This window comes from Mobula birostris, chromosome 22 (genome assembly GCF_030028105.1).
Source record: "Mobula birostris isolate sMobBir1 chromosome 22, sMobBir1.hap1, whole genome shotgun sequence".
Classification (NCBI taxonomy): Eukaryota; Metazoa; Chordata; class Chondrichthyes; order Myliobatiformes; family Myliobatidae; genus Mobula; species Mobula birostris.
Window position 1 is genome coordinate 58822899 of NC_092391.1, and position 17007 is coordinate 58839905.

The 17007-nt window shown below is 42.2% G+C and overlaps 1 protein-coding gene across 5 annotated transcripts in view; it reads left to right on the forward strand.

Moving 5' to 3' along the window:
• Positions 1-2244: 2244 nt before the first annotated feature.
• Positions 2245-17007, forward strand: part of ankle2 (ankyrin repeat and LEM domain containing 2) — a 61604-nt gene continuing 46841 nt past the window's right edge. For all 5 annotated transcript variants that reach the window (XM_072240836.1, XM_072240838.1, XM_072240840.1 and 2 more), the window contains exon 1: positions 2245-2349. The gene's annotated coding sequence lies outside the window, so the exon portion shown is untranslated. The remainder of the gene's footprint in view (positions 2350-17007) is intronic.

The following is a 17007-nucleotide window of genomic DNA, read 5'->3' on the forward strand; positions in this document are numbered from 1 at the left end:
TTTATGCTGTTCTATGCTGAACAGGAATTGACATTGTCTCGTTGTGATCAAAGACTGGGCAGCCACAGCACTGGAGCAGGAAACATTACTGCCCCACAACATTATAAACTGTCATACCAATCGAGTTCAAGTTTATAATCAGAATCAGGATTATTTTCACTGATGCATGTCCTGACATTTGTTGTTTTGCAGCAGCATTACAGTGCCATACATAAAAATAACAATAAATTAAATAAGAATATATAAAAAATTAAATAAATGGTGACAGGATAAGGTGGTTGGAGGGCATAGGGAGAGAGGGAAAGTGGCTTAGAGGCCAGATCAATGGAGCAGACTCAAGGGACCAATTCCTCCTGTTTCAAGTTTAAGTTTATTGTCATCTGACTACACTCACACAGAGCCTGTGAGAGGTATTCACTCAAACCCATTGGAAATGTTCATGTTTTATTGTTTTACAACGTTGAATCACAGTGGATTTAATTTGTTTGTTTTTTGACACTGATCAACAGAAAAAGACTCTTTCGTGTCAAAGTGAAAACAGATCTAAATTAATTACACCTTGTACTCCTGTACCTTCTACCTTCTACCTAATGACAGCAGCAAGAAAAGAGCATGACCTGGTTGGTGGGGACCTCTAATTTTCCATCATTTTCCAAGAAAGTTAAATTCACAGCAGTATATGGCAGAACATGCATTGTTTAATAATAAATTTACTTTGATTTTGAGTTTATTGTCTTATGCATAAGTACACGTATGCACAGGTGCAATGAAAAACTTGCAGCAGCAACGTGACAGACACGGACAGACACAGCAAGACCAAGGAACTGATTGTAGACTTCAGGTGAGGGGAACCAGAGGTCCATGAGTCAGTCCTCAGTGGAGGATCAGAGATGGAGAGAGTCAGTAACTTTAAATTCCTGGGTGACACCATCACAAAGGATCTGTCTGGTCCCAGCATATGAATGTCACGGTGAAGCCCTTCCAACCATTGAGCACACCTACATGAAACACTGTCATAGGAAAGCAGCACCCATCATCAGAGATCCCCATCACCCAGGTCATGCTCTTTTCTTGCTGCTGCCATCAGGTAGAAGATACAAGAGCCTCAGGACTTGCACCACCAGGTTTAAGAACAGTTACTACCCCTCAACCATCAGGATCTTCAACAAAAGAGGATAACTTCACTCATCTATTGAGATGTTCCCTCAACCAATGATCTCACTTTAAGGATCTTCATCTTGTTATTTCATGCTCTGGTTACTTATTGCTATTTATTTATATTTGCATTCACACAATTCATTGCCTTCTATACTCTTCTACTGATCAGAATCAGAATTAAGTTTAATATCACTGCCATTGGACGTGAAATTTGTTAACAGCAGTAGCAGTTCAATGCAATACATAATCTAGAAGAAGAAAAACAAAATAAATAAGCAAATCAATTATAGTATATGTATTAATTAATATGTAATTAATTAAATAATAGATTAAAATTGTGCAACAAACAGAAATAATATATATTAATAAAAGTGAGGTAGTGTCCAAGGATGCAAGGTCCAGTTAGGAATCAGATGGCAGAGGGGAAGAAGCTGTTCCTGAATCGCCAAGTGTGTGCCTTCAGGCTCCTCCTGTACCTCCTACCCCATGGCACGTATCATGAAATTTGTTAACTTTACAGCAGCAGTACAATGAAATACAGGATAAATAAATATAGAGAAAAAAACTGAATTACAATAAGTATATATAAATCTATTAAATAGTTAAGTTTAAATAAGTTGTATAAAAACACAGAAATTAAAAAAAAAGTAGTGAGGTAATGTTCATGGTTTCAATTTCCATTTAGAGATCTGATGGCAGAGGGGAAGAAGCTGTTCCTGAATCACTGATCCTGTTTATAGCTACTGGTTCTGTAGATTTGCTGAGTATGCCCGCAGGAAAAAGAATTTCAGGGTTGTATGCGGTGGCATGTATGCTGGGAACTTTGAACATAACATCAGGCCTACAGCATGTGCTTGTTATTTCCTCCCTCCAGTAACGTCACTGAGGCACATAATCTGGTTGTCACAGTCCAGTTACGAGACTTGGCACAAATTACTGCAATGCCGACGTTATCATAGCAACCTGCAGCAACTTCAGCCGTACTGTAAACCCACTGCGCATTCAGGGCTGCCCGGGCGAAGGGCAGAGACAGCGCCGCCGCTGGTGGGAGGAGTAATGCGCGTCCCCGGCCTCGCCCGGTCCCCGGATGCGTTGCTTTGCGCAGGCGTCGCGTCGCTCACGCTGGCCAGGGAGGGGTAGCTGGCGGCTGATGTTCGAATGGGGCTGTGGTAGTGGCGGGATGTTGTTGAGGTGGGTGACGGCTTTTTATGTTTTATATTTCTTTTCAGTTGGAGGTGGAAGCATAAGAGGAGGGATGGCGGTCCCCCGGCCGGTCAAACCTGACGGAGAGTCTCTGCCAGGCCGCAGTGCACACGCCTGACTTTCCCACCTCGCTTTTTTTTTCTCCTCTCCTTTTCTCAGCTTTATTATTTGGATATGTACTTCAAAAAAAAAGCTGCAAAACCGACTCTTCCGAAAAATCATTCCACTACTCCTTTTGGGGGCTGGGTTGATGTGTGTGTGGGGTGGGGGGGGGTGGGGGGTGGTGGTAATGTACTGTAAACAATGACCGGGTAATAGATTATAATGTTCATGCTGCTTCCTTTCGAGATTTGGAATCATTCACGAAAACATTTCATCTGGATCCAAGTAATCATTTCAGCAGCCTGACCTTTAGTGCCCCCCCCTCGCCCCGATAATTATATAGACCGTGTCTGATTGCAAAACAATGGAATCACTAAATGCTTATTTGTCTGTCTGTCTGTGTGTGTGTGTGTATGTATGTATGTTTGTCTGTCTCTCGATGTGTGTATGTGTGTGTGCTTGTGGTATACACACACACCCACAGCCACCCACCAAGTCGCGTTGCCCAGCATCCCCTGATTTAATCCTAGCCTAATCATGGGGCAATTTACAATGACCAATTAACCTACTAACCGGTAAGCCTTTGGACTGTGGGAGGAAACCGGAGCACCTGGAGGAGACTCATGCAGACACGGGGAGAAGGTACAAACTCCTTACAGATAGCAGTGAGAATTGAACCCCCGGGACTGGTACAGGTATCCCCCGCTTTTCAAACGTTCGCTTTATGAAACCTCACTGTTACAAAAGACCTACATTAGTACCCTGTTTTTGCTGACAGAAGGTGTTTTCACTGTTACGAAAAAAATCAGCGCACGATAAAAGGCAGCGTGCGCCCCGAACAGCTGCTCTCCCCTAGATTCGGAACAGCATTCTTGCCGGCATTGCTTAAACACGTGCCTGTGAGCAGCCGTTTGCAAGATGAGTTCTAAGCTATTGGAAAAGCCTGAAAGAGCTCGTAAGGGTGTTACACTTAGCGTAAAACTAGACATAATTAAGTGTTTTGATCGTGGTGAACGAAGTAAGGATGAAGTGAGTTTGGCTTGCGGAAGCTGACGAAGATGATGTTGAAGAGGTTTTGGCATCCCATGACCAAGAACTGATAGATGAAGAGCTGATGCAATTGGAAGAGGAAAGGATAACAATCGAAACCGAATGAGTAATGATAAAGTACGACTTTAATTTTGAAAGGGTACGTCGGTTTAGGGGATATTTGCAGGATGGTTTGAATGCTTACAAAGAACTGAATGATAGAAAAATGTGCGAGGCTCAGCAGTCAAGCAAGCCTTCCACACCAGCCACAGCAGACAACGAACCTCGACCTTCGACATCGAGGCGGGCAGTCATAGGAGAAGATGAGCTGCCTGCTCTAATGGAAACAGACGACGAGATGACACCCCAGTGTCCCACCACCCCAACCCCCAGACGCGGACAGATACTGATTCACGGAGAATGCAGCGGCAGCCAGGAGACACACAGCACTTCTTTAAGAAAAATGCCGAAATAAACATGCTAATTAATTAGATGCCGCCCGACACGTAATTGCTGGCCCAGATCAGAGGCAATGCAATCGGCACTGATCTGGGCCGATAATTATGTGCCGGGTGGCACCTAATTAATTAGCATGTTTATTTCAGCTTTTTTCTTAAAGATGTGCTGTGTGCCTCCCGGCTATCGCTGCATGCTTCGCGGATTGGTATCGGTTCGCTGCCCGGAGGGTGGGGACCACTGTACCACCCAAGCTCCGACAACTCAGTCTTAACACACCACCATCAGTGTGCTCCACACTTTCCCAATTCCGGTCAGTGATACTACACTGTACATACATTATTTCTACTTTATATCGGCTGTGTATTTTTACGTGTTATTTGGTATGATCTGGCAGCTTCATAGCTTAAAGGTTACTGGAGAGCGCTTGCGCCGTGTTTTTGCTGACGGCGCTTGCGTGAGATTTTCGCTACGGAGAACAGTTCAGGCAGTGATTGTGGAAAAGTATTTCTACTTTATATAAGCTGTGTATTTATCATATCATTCCTGCTTTTACTATATGTTACTGCTATTTTAGGTTTTATGTGTTATTTGGCATGATTTGGTAGGTTATTTTTGGGTCTGCGAATGCTCACAAAATTTTCCCGTATAAATAAATGGTAATTGCTTCTTCACTTTACGACATTCTGGCTTACGAACCGTTTCATAGGAACGCTCTGCCTTCGGGTGGCGGGGGAAACCTGTATTGTGAAGTGTTGTGCTAACCACTGTTGCCCTGTGTAACGTTCCTCTGCCTCCTACAGTCTTGGTAGAAAGAAAAGGCTGAACAGAAATTTATTTTACTTTCAATGTGATATAATGCTTCAGATCTCAGATAGAGTCCCTCAGCATTTTTAAGTGAGAAGGTGAACAGCCAGAGGTCATGGTCCACGTAGGTACCAATGACATAGGTCATAGGTAGGAAGTATGACAAGTTTCTGCAAAGGGAATTCAGGAAGTTAGGTGCTAAGTTAAAGGGCAGAAGTCTGAAGGCACACACTCAGCGATTCAGGAGCAGCTTCTTCCCCTCTGCCATCCGATTTCTGAATGGACATTGAACATATGAATGCTACCTCACTACTTTTTTATTTCTATTGTTGCACTATTTATTTAATTTAACTATTTAGTATATACTTACTGTAATTCACATTTTTTTCTGTTGTCTGTTGCAATGTATTGCTGCTGCAAAAGTAACAAATTTCACAATATTTGCCAAACCTGATTCTGAAAATCTTGTTTCTTTTCAATAAGTAACTTACACCTGCCACAAAAGCTGAATCTGTAATCAGTAAGTAGAATTGTGGAGGTGCTGAAAACAGAAAAGATTCTGGTAGAATATTAAGCATAATCAGTGTATATTAACCTTTCTGTTTAAAGAACTTTAAACAATCTTATTGACATCAAATACGACATCTTATAAAGAGTGTGGGAACCTATCAGATGTGTTTCCTTACTGTTTTATTTCATACCAATGCCTTTCACTGCCTCAACAATGATGCAGTCTGTAATGGCAGAGACTGTTATTTGAATACATGGCATGTGGCCTAACAAAATTCTGCAGTTAGGATGATTGCATTAAGATTCCTGTTAATTGGGTGATCAGCATTCTGCAGGTAGGATTCCCATTAATTGGGGCACAACTCTTAAAGAACAAAAACTAATCGAGAAAATAGCTGCGGTTCCCTTCATTTATTTGGGACATTTTGCCACTTAGTTGGGACAGGAGACCATTGCCAGTTTCAAACTAGCGTCAATCACATCCGTTTGTGTGGCTATTAGACACTACACTGTGCATCGAGTGAACGGTTTTTAAATAGCATCAGTTGTGTGTGATTTTGTTCAAGAAGCAGTTTTTGTCACTGATAGTTGGTGAGAAATTAGCAGTAAGACAATTCAGAACTATTCTGCTCACTACCGTTCCAAGCATTCAAGCTTAGAGATGCCAAAAATGGCTGGGAGTGAATATACTACTTCAGCAACTTAAGAATTATGAAGAATTTGAAGGTATTGACAATCATCTTGAATTTTACAATAACAATAGAGATTTGGAGAATGCAGTTGTTGAAAGCTTTGTATGAAGGCAGTCCGTTATCTGCACTAGGTGTCTGTGCAGATCTTCTTCGTTTACTGTCAATCAAAAGAACATGGCAGCTTACACTGGATGAATTCCTCCATTGATAACTATTAGGAACGAATACATAGTTTTATAATACCGTAGCATCATTAGTAGTGTTCTAATTTGTCTGTATTTCATTCAAGTATGTAATTTGTACCAGTTTAACAGTAGTTTGTGGTTTTCTTAAATGCCTTTTTAACTATTTCTATGAAACTTTGGCTAATTGGAGCAGCCGCTTAATTTGGCAGATTGTCCCAATTAACTGGAATTCACAGTATACGAATTAAAAAGGAAAAAGTGCATAATGAAAAGGGAATTTGCAAATAGCAATTTAAACCAATGGTCTCTTAACATGCAAAAAATGCTGGAGGAACTCAGCAGGTCAGGCAGCACCTATGGTAAAAAAAATAAACAGTCGATGTTTTGGGAAAAGACGCGAACAGTCGATGTTTTGGACTGAGACCCTTCATCAGGACTCTTGTTTTTATTGCTTTCCATTTCCAACATCTGCAGATTTTCTCATGTCTGTGGTCTGTCTCTTAACATGGATGGCTTCTAAATGGTCTCCAGAAATTATCTGAAAAGGTGTTCAGTTCAAGGACAATGAGGGCTGGATGAATCTTGGTGGCTTTGCAAAATCCCAAAAACACAAACAAATTTAAAAGGAAAAAAAGGGCCTATTTTTCAAAAGCATAATGACTGAACCAAAACCACATCTTTTCCCCCCAGCCAGCTCTACATCTTGTGTAGATTTTTGTCTTTAAGGTATTATTCTCAGTATTCATTGAGCTCAAGAATATCATAACATACACTTCTGGGTAAAGAAATATCTTCTGATCCCAGCCATGAATGACTGTGTCTAAACCATCAACTACCCTAGGGATCTATATTAGAATTAGACATATTATTACTGACATATGATGTGATACCTGTTGTTTTGCAGCAACAATATAGTGTAAATACACAAACATCTATATTACAAAAATAAAAGGGAATAATAGGTTCATGAACCATTCAGAAATCTGATGGTGGAGGTGTAGAAGCTTTTTCTGAATCATTGAGTGTGGATCTTCAGAATCAGTATCAGGTTTAATATCACCGGCATATGTCGTGAAATTTGTTAAATTTGCAGCAGCAGTACAATGAAGTACATGATAGAGAAACAAAAAGCTAAATTACAGTATGAATATATATTAAGTAGTTAAATACGTAGATCAAAATAAAAGAAATGTACGTCCTTCCTAACGTTAATGAGAAGGGGGCACGTTCTTGATGGTGAAGGCCTTTAATGATGCTTCCGTCTTGAGGCATTACCTCTTAAGGATGTCCTCAATGGTGTGGAGGGTCATGTCCATGATGGAGCTGGCTGAATCCTATCAGTGCCCTGTTGTAACCTGGGACAACCTTCAACACTATCCACAGCACCACCAACCTTTGCATCATCAGCAAGCTTACATAACCCACTCTTCAATTTCCTCATCTAACTCATTTAGATCACAAAGAGCAGGGGTCTCAGAGCAGATCTTTATGGAATACCACTAATCACAAACCTCCTGGCAGAATATACTTCATCTACTACCACCCTCTACCTTCTGTAGGTAAGTTAGTTCTGAATCCACACAGCCAAATTTCCCCTGGAATCCCATGCCTCCCGACTTTCTGAATGAGTCTTGTTAATTGCATTACTAAAATCCATATATATCACAAGCAGTGCTCCACGATCAACAACTTTTGTCACTTCCTCAAAAAAGTCTATGATGCGTAACCTGCCCCTTACAAAACCATGCTGACCAGCTCTAATCAGTCTTTGTTTCTCTAAATGGTTGTAAATCCTGACTCAAAGAATTCTCTCAAGTAGTTTGTCCACCACAGATGTAAAACTTACTGGTCTACAATTCCCAGGTTTATCCCTTTTACTTTTCATGAATAAAGGAATAACACTTGCCATCTTCCTTGTGGCCAGGGAGGTTTCAAAGACCATTGTCAGTGGCATGAAATGGCTTCCCTCATTTCCTATTAGTAACCTGGGGTCTATCCTTTCTAGCCCTGGGGATTTACCTGTCCTAATGTTTTTCAAAAGTTCCAACCCATCCTCTCTTAATGTAGATGTTGTTTTGCTTTTTAGCTGGTTTGGCACAACATTGTGGGCCGAATGGCCTGTTCTGTGCTGTACTGCTCTATGTCCTATATATTCCAGTATGTTCTACGCTGACCTCACATTCATCAAGGTCCCTCTCACTGGTGAATACTGAAGCAAAGGATTCATTAAAGAATTTCCCCATCATCTTCAGGCACGTTTCCTCTTTCATCCCTGATCGGTTCTATTCTCACTGTAGTCATCCTCCTGTTCTTCAAGTACATAGAACAGCACAGCACAGCGCAGGAGCAGGCCCTAGTAATCAAATTGCTACACAATGTACATACCCTTCCATTTTCCTCACATTCATACACTGTATCTTAAAAACCTCGTGTGCCTACCTCTACCACCACCTCAGTCAGTACATTCCAGACACATACCACTCTCTCAGTTTTAAAAAAAACTGCAGCTCGCAGCTCACATCTCCTTTGAAATTACCCCATCTCAAGGGGGTATTTGATATTTCAATCCTGGAAAAAAGCTGCTGCCGTCTACCCTAACTCTGCATCTATCTCCTCTCAGCCTCTGCCATAGAATGTTTTGGGGTTTTTCTTAAATCTGCTCACCAAGGCCTTCTCGTGACCCCTTCATTTGGAGTTTGAGGAGATTTGGTATGTCACCAAAAACACACTCAAATTTCTGCAGATGCAGAGGGGATTCTTATTGGCTGCATCTCCGCCTGGTATTGGAGGGGGTGCCACTTACAGGATCAAAGTAAGCTGCAGAGAGTTGTAAACTTAGTCAGCTCCATCATGGGCACTAACCTCTGTGGTATCCAGGACATTTTCATTGAGTGATGTCTCAAAAAGGTGGCATCTGTCATTAAGGATCCCCATCACCCAGACCATGCCCTCTTTTCATTGCTACCATCAGGGAGGAGGTACAGGAGCCTGAAGGCACACACTCAATAATTCAGGAACAGCTTCTTCCTCTCTGCCTTCGGATTTCAGAGTAGACATTGAACCCATGAACGCTACCTCGCTACTTTTTTATTTACTATTATTTGTATGACTGATTTAATTTAACCATATAATTCAGATTTTTTTCTATTATGTATTGCATTGTACTGCTACCACAAAGTTAACAAATTTCATGTCATATGGCGGTAATATTAAATCTGATTCTAGCTCTCCTAAGTCCTTTATAAAGCTCTGCCCAATCTGTAAGTTCATCACCCTTGTTCTCGATACTTCACACGTTAAAATAAACACATGCCAATCCATCCAACTGACTGCTTTTATACCAACTGCTCCATCACCTGGCCTATCACTGTGTTTCCCAACCCCTGCCAACCTAGTTTAAAACCTCCCCAACAGTTCTAGCAAGGACTTTGGTTCCTCTTTTATGGTGAGCTTTCCTGATTGAATAGCGATAAGGAGCAGCTCCCTTCTTGACACTGACTCCCTTTCTTATCAACATGTCGCCTTTAAACATAAGCCTATCTGATCCCATTAATAGCTTTGAGAACTTATAGTGAGATCACGGAGACTGAATGGAAAATCTTACAAAAGTTAGTAGATTCTACCCAGTACATCACAGATAAAGACCTCCCAACTATTGAGCACATCTATATGAAACACTGTTGTAGGAAAGCAGCATCCATCATCAGAGATTCCCACCATCTAGGCCATGCTGTTTTCTCATTGCTGCCTTCGGGTAGAAGGTACAGGAGCCTCAGGACTCGCACCACCAGGTTCAGGAGCAGTTACCACCACTCAACCTCAGACTCTTGAACAAAAGGGGATAACTACACTTACTTGCCCATCCATTGAGATGATGTCACTTTAAGGACTCTATCTCATTATCTCATGAGAACTGTTTGCACAGTTCATTGTCTTCGGCACTCTGGTTGATCTGTCACTGATCCTGTTATAGTTATCATTCTATAGATCTATTGTGTATGGTCACAGGAAAATGAATCTCAGGGATGTATATGGTGACATTAATGTACTTCAATAATAAAATTTACTTTGAACTTTGTACTGAATTTGTTCATCACACAATAACCTGATAGTATTATACTTATCCTTGCAAGTGGAACAAGTGCTTCCCCTGCCCCTACACCTCCCTCACTACCATTCGGGGCCCCTTCCAGGCGAGGCAACACTTTACCTGTGAGTCTGTTGAGGTCATGTACTGTGTTCAATGCTCCTGGTGTGGCCTCCTGTGAGACCAATGTAGATTGGGAGGCAGCTTTGCTGAGCACTTAAGCTCAGTGCGCCAGAAAAAGTGGGATCTCCCAGTGGCCATCCATTTTAATTCCATTTCCCATTCCCATTCTGATAGATCTATCCATGGCCTCCTGTACTGTCCAGCTGATAGGTTGGAGGAATAACACCTTATATTCTGTCTGGGTAGACTCCGACTTAATAGCATGAACATCAATTTCTCGAACTTCTGGTAATGTGCCCGCCACCTTCCCTCACCATTTCCCATCCTCTTTTCCCTCTCTCACCTTATCTCTTTGCCCGCCTATCACCTCCTTCTGGTGCTACTCCCCCCTTTTTATTTCTTCCATGGCCTTCTGTCATCTTCTGTCAGACTGCCCCTCCTTCTCCAGCCCTGTATCTCTTTCACCAATCAACCCCAGCTCTTTACTTCATCTTCCCTCCCATTTACACCTATCAGCTTGTGTTTCTCTCTCCCCTCTCCCACCTTTTAAATCTACTTCTCGCCTTTTTTCTCCAGTCCTGCTGGAAGGTTTCAGCTGGAAACATTGACTGTATTCTTTTCCATAGATGCTGCCTGGTCTGCTGAGTTCCTCCAGCATTTTGTGTATGCAGCCAGAGTGTGTGTAGTTGTGTCTACTGCTTTCCAACTGCTTTATAAGCCCCAGCTTTTGTGATATTTCCTTTCCTCTGAAGCTGTTTGCCTTTGTTCAAATGATCAGAGCCCTGAACTTCTCTCTTAGATTGTTGGTCACGCAGCACTACAGCACAAAAGCAGGCCATTTGGCCCATCCAGTCCGTGCCTAGTCTTATCGACCTGTACCTGGACCATATCCCTACCATGCACGTATTTATCCAAACTTCTCTTAAATCCATATTCCCAGTAAGTTCAAAGTACATACATGTCACCATATACAACCCTGAGGTCCATTTTCTTGAGGGCATCCTCTGTAAACCCATAATAGAATCAATGAAAAACCCACACCAACTTGGGTGTTCAACTGGTGTACAAAAGATAACAAACTATACAAATACAAAAAGAAATAAGTAAGCAATAAACATCGAGAGCATGAGATGAAGAGTCCTTGAAAGTGGGTCCATTGCTTCTGGGAACATTTCAATGATGGGGCAAGTGAAGTTATCCCCTTTGGTTCACGAGCCTGATGGTTGAGGGGTAGTAACTCTTACTGTTCCTGAACCAGGTGGTGTGTGTCCTGAGGTTCCTGTACCTTGTTCCTGATGGCAGCAGTGAGAAGAGAGCTTGACCTGGGTAGTGGGGTTCCCTGATGATGGATGCTGCTTTCCTATGACAACGTGCTCATTGGTGGGGAGGGCTTTACCCATGATGGTCTGGTGGAGGCCAGTCACAAGTAAAGGTCTTGGTAAGTCCCCGGTGAATCCAAGGTAATGCTTGTTCGCATGTGTATCTTGGATCACCCAATAAGCAGTTTGAAGCACACAGTCTGGGGAGCACTTCAGAGCTTTATGAGGGGCTTTTGCAATGTTGTCTATGGTTTTAAATTGTAGCGCCATCAGATGGATGGAAAAGATTCCATCAAGCAATAAGAAGAATAGAGATTAGCTTTATTTGTCACTGGCAAAGATGGTGCCAGTGACCAGTGGTGATGCTTGCAGTCAGTTCATGAAACTGCTACCACTTCTTTTAAATATACTGTACTAATCTGTGTGTGATTGGAGCCTGTAATTTACATTTTGATCATGTGGCTTTGGACTGACTGAGCTTTTGCTGTCTCCGAGGGAATTTGACAAGATTAGGAATAGAGTGTGCGACTCAATGGCAATGCGCAAACCCATGAATAGCTCCATTTCTCAAACAACTTGCCAATTAAAGCATTGAGCAAGATTGAAATCAACGAGGACAAGAGTGGGAGGCGAGCGGGTGCTCAGTACAGTCTGCCTGGTCTCTCTTTCACTCTCACTGCTGCCGGAAGAAGGTGCAGGAGTCTTGGGCAATGTTTGATCAGCGCAGTTTGTGAATGTGGTCTCAGTTTTAGAGGCCTCTGTAGTTCATGTTATGTGTGTTTCTGATTTCTGGTTACTCCTTTATTGCTGTTTTGTGTGATTTTGCTCAGGACAGGCTGGCTCTGCAGCCTGCAGTCAACACGTGACACATCGCTAAATTGAACTGAACATTCCGAGACTTTCAAAACTCTGGTTTGACGTTTAATATTCTATGTGTTATTCATTCGTCTTTGCAGTTTGCGCAATTTGTTCTTTCTCACACCAACAACTGTGACTTTAGGGGCCTTTTCTAGTCTAGCTGACAGTGGAGATTCCAAAGCTGAGGTCAGTTATGTCTTTACAAAGGGTTTGTACACAGACTTTGAACAGCAGTTATTGGACGGTGAACTGAAATGGGAGCAATTACCCATATTCCTCTCCAGGTCTCAAGACAGTACACTTAATTAATACCTCTATCAAATACAGTAGAAAGCAAAACTGAATGTTGGATCCATGACTTAATGCAAAATGATATGCCAAGGGGAGAATTGGTTTTCACTGATATTCGCTGAGGGTAGCAGGCTTTGAAAGGGAACTGATCCAAAAGTGCAAGACAGACTTACTTTTGAAATGGGTATAATATTCTGGTTGACTGCCAGTGACTAATGGTGTTCCACAGAGACTGGTGTTGGGTCTGCTTTTTATGCTGTATATCAATGATTTAGATGATGGAATGGCTGTGTTGCCAAGTTTGCAGATGATACAAAGATTGCTGGAGGGGCAGGTAGTGTTGAGGAAACAGGCAGGCTACAGAAGGACTTAGACAAATTTGGAGAATGGTCAAGGAAGTGGCAAATGAAATACAATGTTGGAAAATGCATGGTCACAACTCTTTGATATTAGAAATAAATTTGCAGTAAACAGGGAGAAAATCCAAAAATCTGAGATGCAAAGGGACTTGGAAGTCCTTGTGCAGAATACCCTAAAGGTTAACTTGCAGTTAGAGTCAGTGGTTACAAAGGTAAATACAATGTTAGCATTCATTTCAAGAGGTCTAGAATACAAGAGCAGGGATGTGATGCTGAGGCTTTATAAGGCACTAGTGAAGCCTCACCTTGAGTATTATGAACAGTTTTGGGCTCCTCATCTAAGAAGAGATATGCTGGCATTGGAGAGGGTTCAGAGGAGGTTCACAAGGATGATTCCGTGAATGAAAGGGTTATATAAGGAATGATTAGAAACATAGAAAACCAACAGCACAATACAGGCCCTTCGGCCCACAAAGTTGTGCCGAACATGTCCCTACCTTAAAAATTACTAGGCTTACCCATAGCCCTCTATTTTTCTAAGCTCCATGTACCTATCCAAAAGTCTCTTAAAAGACCCTGTCGTATCCACTGTTGCCGGCAGCCCATTCCACACACTCACCACTCTCTGCGTAAAAAAAAACTTACCCCTGACATCTCCTCTGTACCTACTTCCCAGCACCTTAAACCTGTGTCCTCTTGTGGCAACCATTTCAGCCCTAGGAAAAAGCCTCTGACTATCCAATCAATGCCTCTCATCATCTTGTACACCTCTATCAGGTCACCTCTCATCCTCCGTCGCTCCAAGGAGAAAAGGCCGAGTTCACTCAACCTGTTCTCATAAGGTATGCTCCCCAATCCAGGCAACGTCCTTGTAAATCTCCTTTGCACCCTTTCTATGGTTTCCACATCCTTCCTGTAGTGAGGCAACTGGAGCTGAGCACAGTACTCCAAGTGGGGTCCGACCAGTGTCCTATGTAGCTGCAACATTACCTCTTGGCTCCTAAATTCAATTCCATGATTAATGAAGGCCAATACACCGTATGCCTTCTTAACCACAGAGTCAATCTGCGCAGCTGTTTTGAGCGTCCTGTGGACTCAGACCCCAAGATCCCTCTGATCCTCCACAGTGCCAAGGGTCTTACCATTAATGCTACTTTTGATGGCTCTGAGTCTGTACTTGCTGGAATTTAAAAGGATGAGGGGGAATCTCATTGAAACCTTTTGAATGTTGAAAGGCCTAGACAGAGTAAATGTGGAAAAGATGTTTCCCATGGTGGGGGAGTCTAGGACAAGAGGGCGTAGCCTCAGGATAGAGGGGCATGCATGTAAAACAGATGCAGAGACATTTCTTGAGCCAGAGAGTGGTGAATTTGTGGAATTTGTTACCTCAGGCAGCTGTGGAGGACAGGTCATTGGATGTATTTAAGGCAGAGATTGGTAGGTTTTTGGTTGGACACAGCATCAAAGGTTACGGGGAGAAGGCTAGGCTGGGGAGTAGGGCTGAGGAGGGGAGAAAAGAATCAGCCATGTTGGGCCAAGTGGCCTAATTCTGCTCCTATGTCTTATGGTCTTATAATATGCGAGATGCATGATGTGAATTAAAATTCTAAGCCTGTCTCAGTACTTATGACTTGCTGCCTGTTATGCTGCTGGTGTTTAGGGCAGCAGTGAAGGTCCTGCATCTGTGGTGGTGTTCAGGGCTTCCTTCATCATGTCAGTAGCTTCCTCTTGGTTTTCACTACTGTCAGTCACTCATGCCAAAGTGGAGACTCAGTGATATAATTACACTCAGAGGTAGAAGGATTCTTCATTGCTTTTTCTGTAACAGTTTTGTTTTATCAGTCAAACTTGTTAGCCCTGAGCTGAACCCCCGACCTGGAAGACTGGTGAACCACACTTAGTCTGGCCTCTAACCTTTGACCTGTTTGGCATGGGTGACCCTACCAAGAGCCAAACCACAAGGCCCTAACTCCAGCCAACATACAGTTGCAAGAAAAAGTTTGTGAACCTTTTGTAAATACCTGGTTTTCTGTACTATTTACTCATAAAATATGGTCTGATCTTCATCTAAGTCATAATAATAGACAAACACAATCTGCTTAAACTAATAACACAAACTATGTACTACTTCTCGTCAATACTGAGTATACCATTTAAACAATTAAAATTTAGGTTCAAAAATATGTAAACCTCTGTGGTAATGCCTTATACAGAAGCTATTTGGAGTCAGGCTTTCCAATCAATGAGATGAGATTGGAAGTGTGGGTTGTGTGCCCGGCCCTATAAAAAAGGCACATAAAGTCAGGTTACTGACTGTTACTCATGCCTCCATCAAAACAGCTTTCAGAGAACCTTGGAAGGATTGTAGAGATGCATGAAGGCTACAAAGCATTTCTAAAGACCTGAGTGTTCATCAGTCCACAGTAAGAGAAATTGTCTACAAATGGAGGAAATTCAATACTGTTACTACTCTCCCTGATAGCAGGCGTCCTGCAAAGATCACACCAAGAGTACAATGTGCAATGCTGAAGGAGGTGAAAAAGGGTAACAGCAAAAGACCTGCAGAAATATCTAGAACCTGCTAAAGTCTCTGTTCATGGAAGGACACCATGGAGGAAACCACTGCTCTCCATAAAAAACGTCGTACATGTTTGGGTGGTCATTAGTTTCACTGTCTCACAAGCTTCTTTGCAAGTCAGAACTGGGAGTTCTCAGTTTGTCAAAGACTACCTGGATGTTCCATAGCACTTCTGTGAACAAATGAGACAAAAGTTGAAATTTTTGGCAGAAATGCACACTGCTATGTTTTGAGAAAAGAGGGCACTGCACACCAACACCAAAACCTCATCCCCACAGTGAAGCATGGTGGAAGGAGCATCATGGTTTGGAGCTGCTTTCTTGCATCAGGGCCTGGACAGCTTGCAACCAGTGAGGGAGCAATTAATTCAAAATTGTATCAAGATATTTTACAGGAGAATGCCAAATTAACAGTCCATCATCTGAGGCTTAATAGAAGTTAGATGATGCAGCAAGACAATGATCCAAAACACAAGAGTAAATCAACAAGAGAATGATTTAAAAAGAAGAAAATTTGTGTTTTGAAATGGCCAAGTCAGAGTCTAGACTTTAACCCAATCGAAATGCTGTTGCATGACCTGAAGAAGGCTGTTCGTGCAAGGTATCCCAGAAATATTGATGAACTGAAGCAGTTTTGTTTGGAGAAATGGTCTAAAATTCCTCCTCACTGTTGTGCACCTCTGATTAGCAGCTACAGGAAGTACTACTAGTCATTACATATAAAGATTTACATTCTTTTTCCAGCCTGGACTGCAAATTATTAAACAATGTGTTCAATAAAGATATAAAATGTACAACTGTGTGGTATTAGTTTAGTCAGATTGTGTTTGTCTATTACAGTGACTTAGACCACATTTTATGAATAATTAACCAGGTAATTGCAAAGGGTTCACAAACTTTTTCTTGCAACTGTAGCTCTCCAGTCATTGAGACATGTAAACCTCCAAATCATGACAAGGTTGTGGTCCCTCTTAGAGGAAGCCTGTCTCTGGTTTCAGATTAATTGAGAATAAGCACATGCCTCTTTTGGCATTCTTTAATGTAAAATGTACTATAATGATGAACTTTGGTGGGATGGAGATATGTCTCTACCAAAGAAGATGTAAGGCTTTCCTCCCCTCCGCTAGGCAGTAGGTCACCCTCGGGCAGGATGTATCCCACTGCAATCAAGGTCACGTGAATCCGTGGGAGCAGGTTATGTGAGCAGCTGGTACATATCACAGGTCCTGGTTATGTGATCACTGAGTGACA